Below are 9,083 nucleotides of genomic sequence, written 5' to 3' on the forward strand. Positions count from 1 at the left end.
GTAGTGGGTCATGAAGGCTCTCTGGGCATCAACAGGCACAACAACAACAACATTTATTTATATAGCACATTTTCATACAAAAAGTAGCTCAAAGTGCTTTACATAATGAAGAATAGAAAAATAAAAGACACAGTAAGAAAATAAAATAAGTCAATATTAATTAACATAGAATAAGAGTAAGGTCCGATGGCCAGGGTGGACAGAAAAGACCAAGACTCCTTCATGGACGGAGTGATAGTTCATCGTAGAGCACACTCTCGACAAACACCGGCACTTACTCATACAAGGCCATTCTAGAATCTCCAAAAGGCAAAATCCCTTTTTAATTTATATTTATGAAGTATGTACTGGGGCAGCACTGCAGTGGCGCAGTGGTAGTGCTGCTGCCTCGTGGTTAGGAGACCCATGTTCGCTTCCCGGGTTCTCCCTGCATGGAGTTCGCATATTCTCAGCGTGGGTTTCCTCCGAGTGCTCCAGTTTCCTCCCACAGTCCACAGACATGCAGGTTAGGTGCATTGGCAATTCTGAATTGTCCCTAGTGTGTGCTCGGTGTGTGGGTGTGTGTGTGCCCTGCAGTGAGTTGGCACCCTACCTGGGGTTTGTTTCCTGCCTTGCACCCTGTGTTGTCTGGGATTGGCTCCAGCAGACCCCCGTGACCCTGTAATTAGGATATAGCAGGTTGGATAATGGATGGAAGGATGGATGTACTGAAGGGGGCTCAGCACACTAGCCTGTGGAGTGCCTGAGCTGAGGGTCAGCGTAAAGGATGTGATTTTGCCAGTCTGCACATGCTGGGGCCTGTTGATCAGGAAGTCCAAAATCCAGTTGGAGAGGGTGGTGCGGAGTCCTAAATTGAGGAGTCTGATGGTCAGTTTGGCTGATACAACAATAGTTTAAAAACAGGTACTCTTCCCCCCTCCCTGATCTGCCTTGATAGCATTTAGTGTAAGGGATATACAGTAACATCCTCTGCGGAGAGTTTATGATGTGCAAACTGGAGACGACTGCTGGGAATACTTTTTTTCAATATGCTCTGCTCCCCAGCTTTGGAACTCACTACCATCTGAGCTTAGAAATATTGAATCATTTTCACTTTACAAATCTAAACTTAAAACCCATTTGTTTAAGACTGCTTTTTCTCTTTGATTACAATTGCTCTGTCTGATTTTAACTTCTGTATTTTACTTTTGTTTGTAATCTGTGTTTTGTCTATTTTTCGGTGTCCTTGAGTGTTTAGAAAGATGCCTACAAATAAATAAAATGTATTATTCTCTTTTTTTCAGGTTCATGTTTGGATCAAGACGGAGGTAAAAAGCTTAGGGGTGATTGTTGACTGTAATCTGAATTTTAAATCACATATTAATCAGATCATTAGGACAGCATTTTTTCACTAACATAAGTAAAGTTAGACCTCTTATATCACTGAAAGTTGCTGAGAAATTAGTTCACGCTTTGGTTTTCAGTCGACTAGATTACTGTAACGCACTCCTCTCAGGACTACCCAAAAAAGATATAAATCGTTTGCAACTAGTGCAGAATGCAGCTGCTAGAATCCTAACTAGGAAAAGAAAATCGGAACACATCACACCAGTTTTGATGTCACTACACTGGTTACCTGTGTCATTCAGGATTGACTTTAAAATTCTGCTTATGGTTTATAAAGCCTTAAATAATCTCGCCCCATCTTATATATCGGAATGTCTGACACCTTATATTCCAAATCGTAACCTCAGATCCTCAAATGAGTGTCTCCTTAGAATTCCAAGAACAAAACTTAAAAGAAGTGGTGAGGCGGCCTTCTGCTGCTATGCACCTAAAATCTGGAATAGCCTGCCAATAGGAATTCGCCAGGCTGATACAGTAGAGCACTTTAAAACACTGCTGAAAACACATTACTTTAACATGGCCTTTTTATAACTTCATTTTAATCTTAACTTAATCCTGATACTCTATATGTTCACTTTCCTCAAAATAACTATTCATGGTGGCTCTAAAATCGGTACTGACCCCTACTCTCTTTTCTGTTTCTTTTTCCGGTTTCTTTGTGGTGGTGGCCTGCGCCACCTCCACCTACTCAAAGCTTCATGATGCTCCAACAATGATGGACGGATTAAAAGGCAGAAGTCTACGTGACCATCATCATCATCAAGCCCTTCCGTGAGAATCCTAAATCCAAAGAGGACTGTTTCATTTATGTTAGGTAGAATGCCCAGAGGGGACTGGGCGGTCTCATGGTCTGGAATCCCTACAGATTTTATTTTTTCTCCAGCCGTCTAGAGTTTTTTTGTTTTTCTGTCCCCCCTGGCCATTGAACCTTACTCTTATTCGATGTTAATTAATGTTGATTTATTTTGTTTTATAATTGTGTCTTTCGTTTTTCTATTCTTTAATATGTAAAGCACTTTGAGCTACTGTTTGTATGAAAATGTGCTATATAAATAAATGTTGTTGTTGTTGTGGATGTAGATATTAGTTAAATAAACTGTATAGTATTTTATTTAATTAACACTTACACAATATAAACAATCCCATGCCAGGCAAAGAAGACATTCTTTCACTTGGCAATGATAGCAATGTCTGCATTCTTCTAAGATCTTCTTAGAAGATTCGCATAGACCAGGGGTGTCGAACTCCAGTCCTGGAGGGCCGCAGTGGCTACAGTTTTCATTCTAACCATTTTCTTCATTAGTGACCAGTTTTTGCTGCTAATTCATTTCTTTTGCATTAGTTTTAATTAACTTGACTCGGTCTCATAGTTTTTTTTTTCCTTAACTAGCAATCAAAAATAATGAGACACAAAACAAGCCGCCCCATGACCAGCTCCCCTGTGCCCATCACACAATATCTGAAAATAAACAAAGGTGAAGTTTTCGGTAAGGTTGATCTCTCAGGTCTCCAAAACATTTTCACAGTGTTCTTAGAAAAAGAAGAATATCAACAGTTTTGGAAATGTCTACTGTGGCAGAATGAGAGCAGAAACAAGCCATGGAATTAAATAATGGGTTTAATTAACAGCAAGAATCAGCTTCTAATTAAGAGATTGGCTGGAGTTAAATTGGTTGGGTTTGAAATCCCAATTTAGCTGGTCAACTGTTGCCTTGTTTTACATCTCATTTCTGTTTGGCTGTCATTTAATGAAAAAAAGAATAAATTCAGGGGACTGAGTCCTTGAAAACAGGGCTATTAAAATGAAGCATAAAGGAGTTAATTAGCATTGAAAACTGCTTGCTGATTAGGAAAAGGGTTAGAATAAAAACCTGTAGCCACTGCGGCCCTCCAGGCCCAGAGATCGACATCTGTGGCTTAGAATGAAGACTCTCTAGCTCAAGCCACCTTCTACAGAGGCACCATAGACAGCGTCCTGACCAGCTGCATCACAGTCTGGTATGGAAACTGCCATGCCTCCGACCGCAAAGCCCTTCAGAGGATTGTGCGGACCGCTGAGCGCATTATTGGCCACTCTCTACCCAGTCTGCAGTAGATCTACACCTCATGCTGCCTTCATAAAGCCACTAGCATCATGGCTGATCCCCACCACCCCTCCCACCAACTGTTTACTCCTCTTCCATCTGGAAGACGACTCTGCAGAATCAGGAGCAGGTCTGCGAGATTGTGCAATAGTTTCTTTCCCCAAGCAGTCCGGCTCCTGAACACAATGCTGCCATCCTCCACACTGGACTCTTTACTCCATACACTCTCTGGATTACATAACACTACATAACACTGTATATATATATTCTTTTTTTTAATCATAGTTATATATATATATATATCTTGTGTATTGCACCTTTGACCCTGGAGGACGATATTTCATCCCACTGTGTACTGTAAGTATACTGTTAGGATGACAATAAAGCTCTAGTTGACTTGACTTTTCTTTATTTCTGCAAATAAAAATATATTGTGGATGATGTGTCTTCTCAGTCCCCAAAGCCCAGACTTCAACTACTCCATCACAACTATTGGTTCAGAAATCTCTTATTTTGCATCATTTTCTTTACAAAGGTTCCTTCTTTCCCAATATAGTAGGTAACCCCACACTCCTCTACACACTAACCAACACAGTCTTCTCTCCACTCGTTCTGTCCTCTTTGTTCTACTACTTTTACTACTTTTTCAAATCCAACTCTCCTGACTGAAGATAAATGTCTTCTTTTAAAGCCAGACTAGAGGTACTTCCAGTACATTGAAGGAATACCTTGGAAGCTCTTTCAGGTAAGAGAGATCTGTGTAGGGAAACTGCCCCCAAAATAGTTCTCTCTATGCTAGAGCAATGCCACCCAACTTAATGGGGGAGCATATTTCCCTGGCAGGCAGTTGTCCATGGCCCTTCCGTTTATATTGGCTTCCTGTTCCTGAAGGGCACTATCTGACCACTCTGGCCAGTTTGCCAGTTCATTCATGTCCTGTTTACAATATGTATCATGTAATTATCTAAAACAACGATGCCCCCCATCAACTGCAACCTTTTTAATGCCTTTGTATCTCTCTGTTTTGGTATCTGCCTGGACATTATCTAGGTAAATGTGTCAAACAAAGCTTATATCTTTTTGAACATGACTTAATTTTCTAAGCAGTCATTCTTTAGTAGTGTTTCTTCACTCAATGAAATGAGATTTCACACTGATGCCATTTCTTCTAATGACTTACACATATTAATAATAATAATATTAATGTCTCCTTATAATTCCAAAAGCTAAACTTAAAAGAAGTGGTGAGGCGGCCTTCTGCTGTTATGCACCTAAAATCTGGAATAGCCTGCCAATAGGAATTCGCCAGGCAAATACAGTAGAGCACTTTAAAACACTGCTGAAAACACATTACTTTAACGTGGCCTTTTTATAACTTCACTTTAACTTAATACTGATACTCTGTATGTTCAATTCTTCATAATAACTATTCACAGTGGCTCCAAAATCCGTACTGACCCCTACTCTCTCTTCTGTTTCTTTTTCCGGTTTCTTTGTGGTGGCGGCCTGCGCCACCTCCACCTACTCAAAGCACCATGATGCCCCAGCATTGATGGACTAAAAGCCAGAAGTCCACGTGATCATCATCATCATCATCAGGTCCTTCCATGAAAACCCTAAATACAAAGAGGACTGTTTGACTTATGTTAGGTAGATTGCCCAGAGGGGACTGGGCGGTCTCTTGGTCTGGAATTACTAAAGATTTTATTTTTTTCTCCAGCCTTTGGAGTTTTTTTTTTTGTTTTTTCTGTCCACCCTGGCCATCGGACCTTACTCTTATTCTATGTTAATTAATGTTGACTTATGTTTATTTTTTATTGTGTCTTCTATTTTTCTATTCATTTTGTAAAGCACTTTGAGCTACAATTTTTTGTATGAATATGTGCTATATAAATAAATATTGATTGATTGATTGATAACATAATTAAACATTCTCAAAACTGCTTAATCCTATTCAAGTTTGTAGGGAATCTTAGGCTTTACCAAGAAGACAGGGCACAAGGTGGGCAACATCACTCGCCATCCCAGAACCCAGTCTTTCACCAAGCAATGCTTACACTCACTCATGGGCCGAATAGAAGTCACCAACTAACTTAAGTTAAAAATGTTACCTAGTTTGAAAGTTGCATTTCACACTGGTACAAACAACAATTGTTACCATGGAAAATGGGGTGTATGATTTTATGCTGTTATTAGAAAAAAAAGTATTTTTCCACTTCTAGTAACTGATACATGTATCTGTGATCTCAGCCATGCTTTCAAATAAAGGGGCTTCAGGCATGTGATAAAAGTTAGACACTAAACTGGCTATGATTGTTGGGATTTGAGTTCATCCACCAGCTTAGTACTAGACCAGTGACATTACTGGTCCAATCTTTTCTGGAGACGTTTACAAAAATAACTGCATTATTTATCACCAAGATTTTTTTCAAAGCTCCCACATGAAAAAGTAGTGGTTTTCACGACTAAAAGGTAGCAAATTATGACTCTTCCCCATTAAGTATTTAAGTACAAAATTTTAAAAATACTGTAGCTAATTTATGTATCATTCTAAATACACACCAGTATTAACAGTTGGTAGTGGATTATGGTGTTCAGAAAAAGACAAACCAGAGCCAGAAAACCAATCATCAAACTGAAAACTCAAAGCGCACAATTGTAGTTGAAACAGACATTGCGAAGTCCTCAAAGCAACTTGTTTTTTTCTCAAACTAATTTGTTTTTGAATCACCCATAACTAACTCTCACAAAGTGTTTCAGAAATGAATCATGGGTAATTCTAAAAAGGCCAGAAGCAAATGAGTATGGGTGAGTGTGTTTGTTCTGACACCGAAAGTATGTACAGACTGAAAAGAGAGAACCAGGAGAAGAATGACTGACATGAATGATGTGTACCACAAGGTAGAGATTAGAACAAAGAGATTAGCAATTAAGCAAGGGGGCAACGCAAAAACTGAAAGAAAGCTCAAGATAAAGTATAAAAGTAGGTCTTTTAGAAATCCAGCAAGTTGAACAGAGAAGAAACCACAATGGCAGCTTTTTATAAGGTTACATGGATGGTGAAATTAACCGTGACTTCCGGGGATACGCCTATAGCAACTAAAGGTTGGGCTACAAAATAGTGACGTGGTAGAAATAAAAACAGACGTTAATAGAGTTACGCTTTTTATAAGGGCTTCCCTAGAGTAAACCAAACATACTAAAATGTTCTCCTTATTGTAAATAATGAGAGGAACCTTTATCTCATGCTAAAAAAAAAAATCTTTAAAAAATTATTCTCAATTCATGGCACTTCCTGCCTTGCACCCAATACTACTGGGGTAGTCTGTGGTTGCTCGTGACCCTGTAATTAAATAGCTGGTTGTTGAAAAATGAATGGAAGAGTGTTGCTTAATACAGTGGAAAGTCTCTAAGTCAATCTTTCCAAACAAAGATGTACTGTGATTCATTTAAAATGAGCCAATACAATTTAAAATAAACCATTAATGTAAATCATTATTATATGTTTTGTTTTTATAGATGCATATCTTCATTCCATCATTTAAATGACACCTGTGGGTTAGGCATTCCCTTTATCGCTGCTTTATGGGAACTTGTCAGCTGGCTACTTGATCCAGATAATAACAAGCATTAATGTAATGTGCTTTCATGTTGCATTGAAAAATGGAAGCCATCTGGCCTCTGTTTTGGTACATACTACTAATGTTAATAAAATCACTTCAGCTGTATTACCACCCAAGAGAGACTTTCTGATGCAAATTGCATGGGGAACTCAGCACTGCATTTATTCTCAAAATGATTCCAACCAACGAGAAAAATATGGAGTAAATCAAAAAAGAAATGTTTTCTGATTTTTGTATTAAGATGTGTATGCCTTTCTCTTTTTTGTAAGAGTATATATTAAAAAAAAAAAAAGACAGGAGGAAATTTAGAAACAAAATGGAAGATGATGTTGAAACTACATCTAGGAAAAACAGTTCACAGCTTCACTATCCTGGGACTTTCAGTTCAGGCATGTTCTCATTGTGTCTGTGGCTTTCACTCCTAGTCCAAATTTCTTCCTACTTTCCAAGGATAAGCACGTTGGCCTTACATGAGTGAGTATATGTGTGTGAGGGTACATGAGGGTGTCCCATAATGCATTAATACTTCAGGGATGCTTCTTGCCTTGTGGCCACCATAGGCATTAGCTGCAATGACACTGAACTGGATTAAGCAGATTTGAATGAATGGAAGGCGATCAGTTTCTTAGGAATTGCATAACATAACATTAAAAACAGAAATAAGAATTTCACTGTATTTTTTACACCTGACAATATTCATCCTATGGACCTATAATACAGTATAATATATGGGCGGAGTGGTGGCTCCCTGGCTACTAATCTGCACTGGTGTCTAAAAGGTTGCTAATTCAGATCCCATTACTGCCAGAAGGGCTTCCACCCCATTGGGCACTTGACCAATGCCCTTAACCTGAAAATTGTTCCAGGAATGCTATAAAATGGGTGATCCTGCACTCTTACCCCCCAAAGGTCATGTGAAAAGACAATTTCCCCTCAGGGATTAACAAAGTGTATCAAAATTATCTGTCTGTCTGTCTGTCACTCGTAGATAAGTTCTCCTGCAGATAAGTCAGGACTTGATTTCACCGCATAATTTCTGGAATTTTCTAATGTTGGTTGTATAAGTCAAATGCGGAAAACTCGCGCTATTGGTAAAAGAGATTGTGATATGCTAACGGCCACCTGAGAGAGTAAGCACGGGGCACACTACTTTTTTTTTTTCTATTTGGGTGTAGCAATGCGATGTATCAGGGTGTGCTCCTAATCCCTCTCTCTCTCTCTATTGTGCCTACATGACTACACGGTAATATCCGAACTATTCCGAAGACAACGTTTGCACTGATTTCTTTTTTGATTCTCATTCTCATACACCTTTATCATAATAGCATCCTTTATCTACGATGGAGCGTTCAATCAGAAGAAAATATTAAGCTGGTTTTAAATTAAACGTCGTTAAAGTAGCACAAGAAATTGGTAACTGCGCTGCTGCAACAAAATTCGATGCATCTGAGAAACTGGTGCGAGATTGGAGGAGGCAAAAAGATGTAAAAAAAAAAATGTAATTGTCACTTTATTGAACGGGCGTATAAGTTGGATTTTATTTTTATGATAGATTTTTTGGGTTTCAAGACCCGACTTATACATGAATATAAACGGTATCTATCTATCTATACATATCTATCTATCATAACAATAAAATGGTCACTGATTGCATTTTCCTTAATTAATCTATTATCTATCATCTTCAGTTTATTTTACAATAAAAGATGTTTGACAAATGAAAGGAGCCAATCCAATCCATCAACCTCATTTGGTTAACTAACAGCTAAGTTGTCCTGATATTCCATCTTGATAATTCCTAAAGATCAAAGTTTCCACTTCAACTACAATACTGGTGTGGTTGAGAAAAAAGTTCTACAAAGAAATGTTGGGGTATCAACCCATTCATCCCAGTTTAATTCCATCCATCCTGCTATATCCTAACTACAAGGTTACAGGGGTCTGCTGGAGCCAATCCCAGCCAACACAGGGCACAAGGCAGGAAACAAAC

The 9,083-nt window shown here is 38.7% G+C and overlaps 1 long non-coding RNA gene across 1 annotated transcript in view; it reads left to right on the forward strand.

Moving 5' to 3' along the window:
* Positions 1-1,320, forward strand: part of LOC120532121 — a 35,307-nt gene extending 33,987 nt beyond the window's left edge. The window contains exon 3 of the long non-coding RNA XR_005634205.1: positions 1,284-1,320. This is a non-coding gene — a long non-coding RNA (uncharacterized LOC120532121). The remainder of the gene's footprint in view (positions 1-1,283) is intronic.
* The last annotated feature ends 7,763 nt before the right edge of the window (positions 1,321-9,083 follow it).

This window comes from Polypterus senegalus, chromosome 7 (assembly GCF_016835505.1).
Source record: "Polypterus senegalus isolate Bchr_013 chromosome 7, ASM1683550v1, whole genome shotgun sequence".
Taxonomy (NCBI): domain Eukaryota; kingdom Metazoa; phylum Chordata; class Cladistia; order Polypteriformes; family Polypteridae; genus Polypterus; species Polypterus senegalus.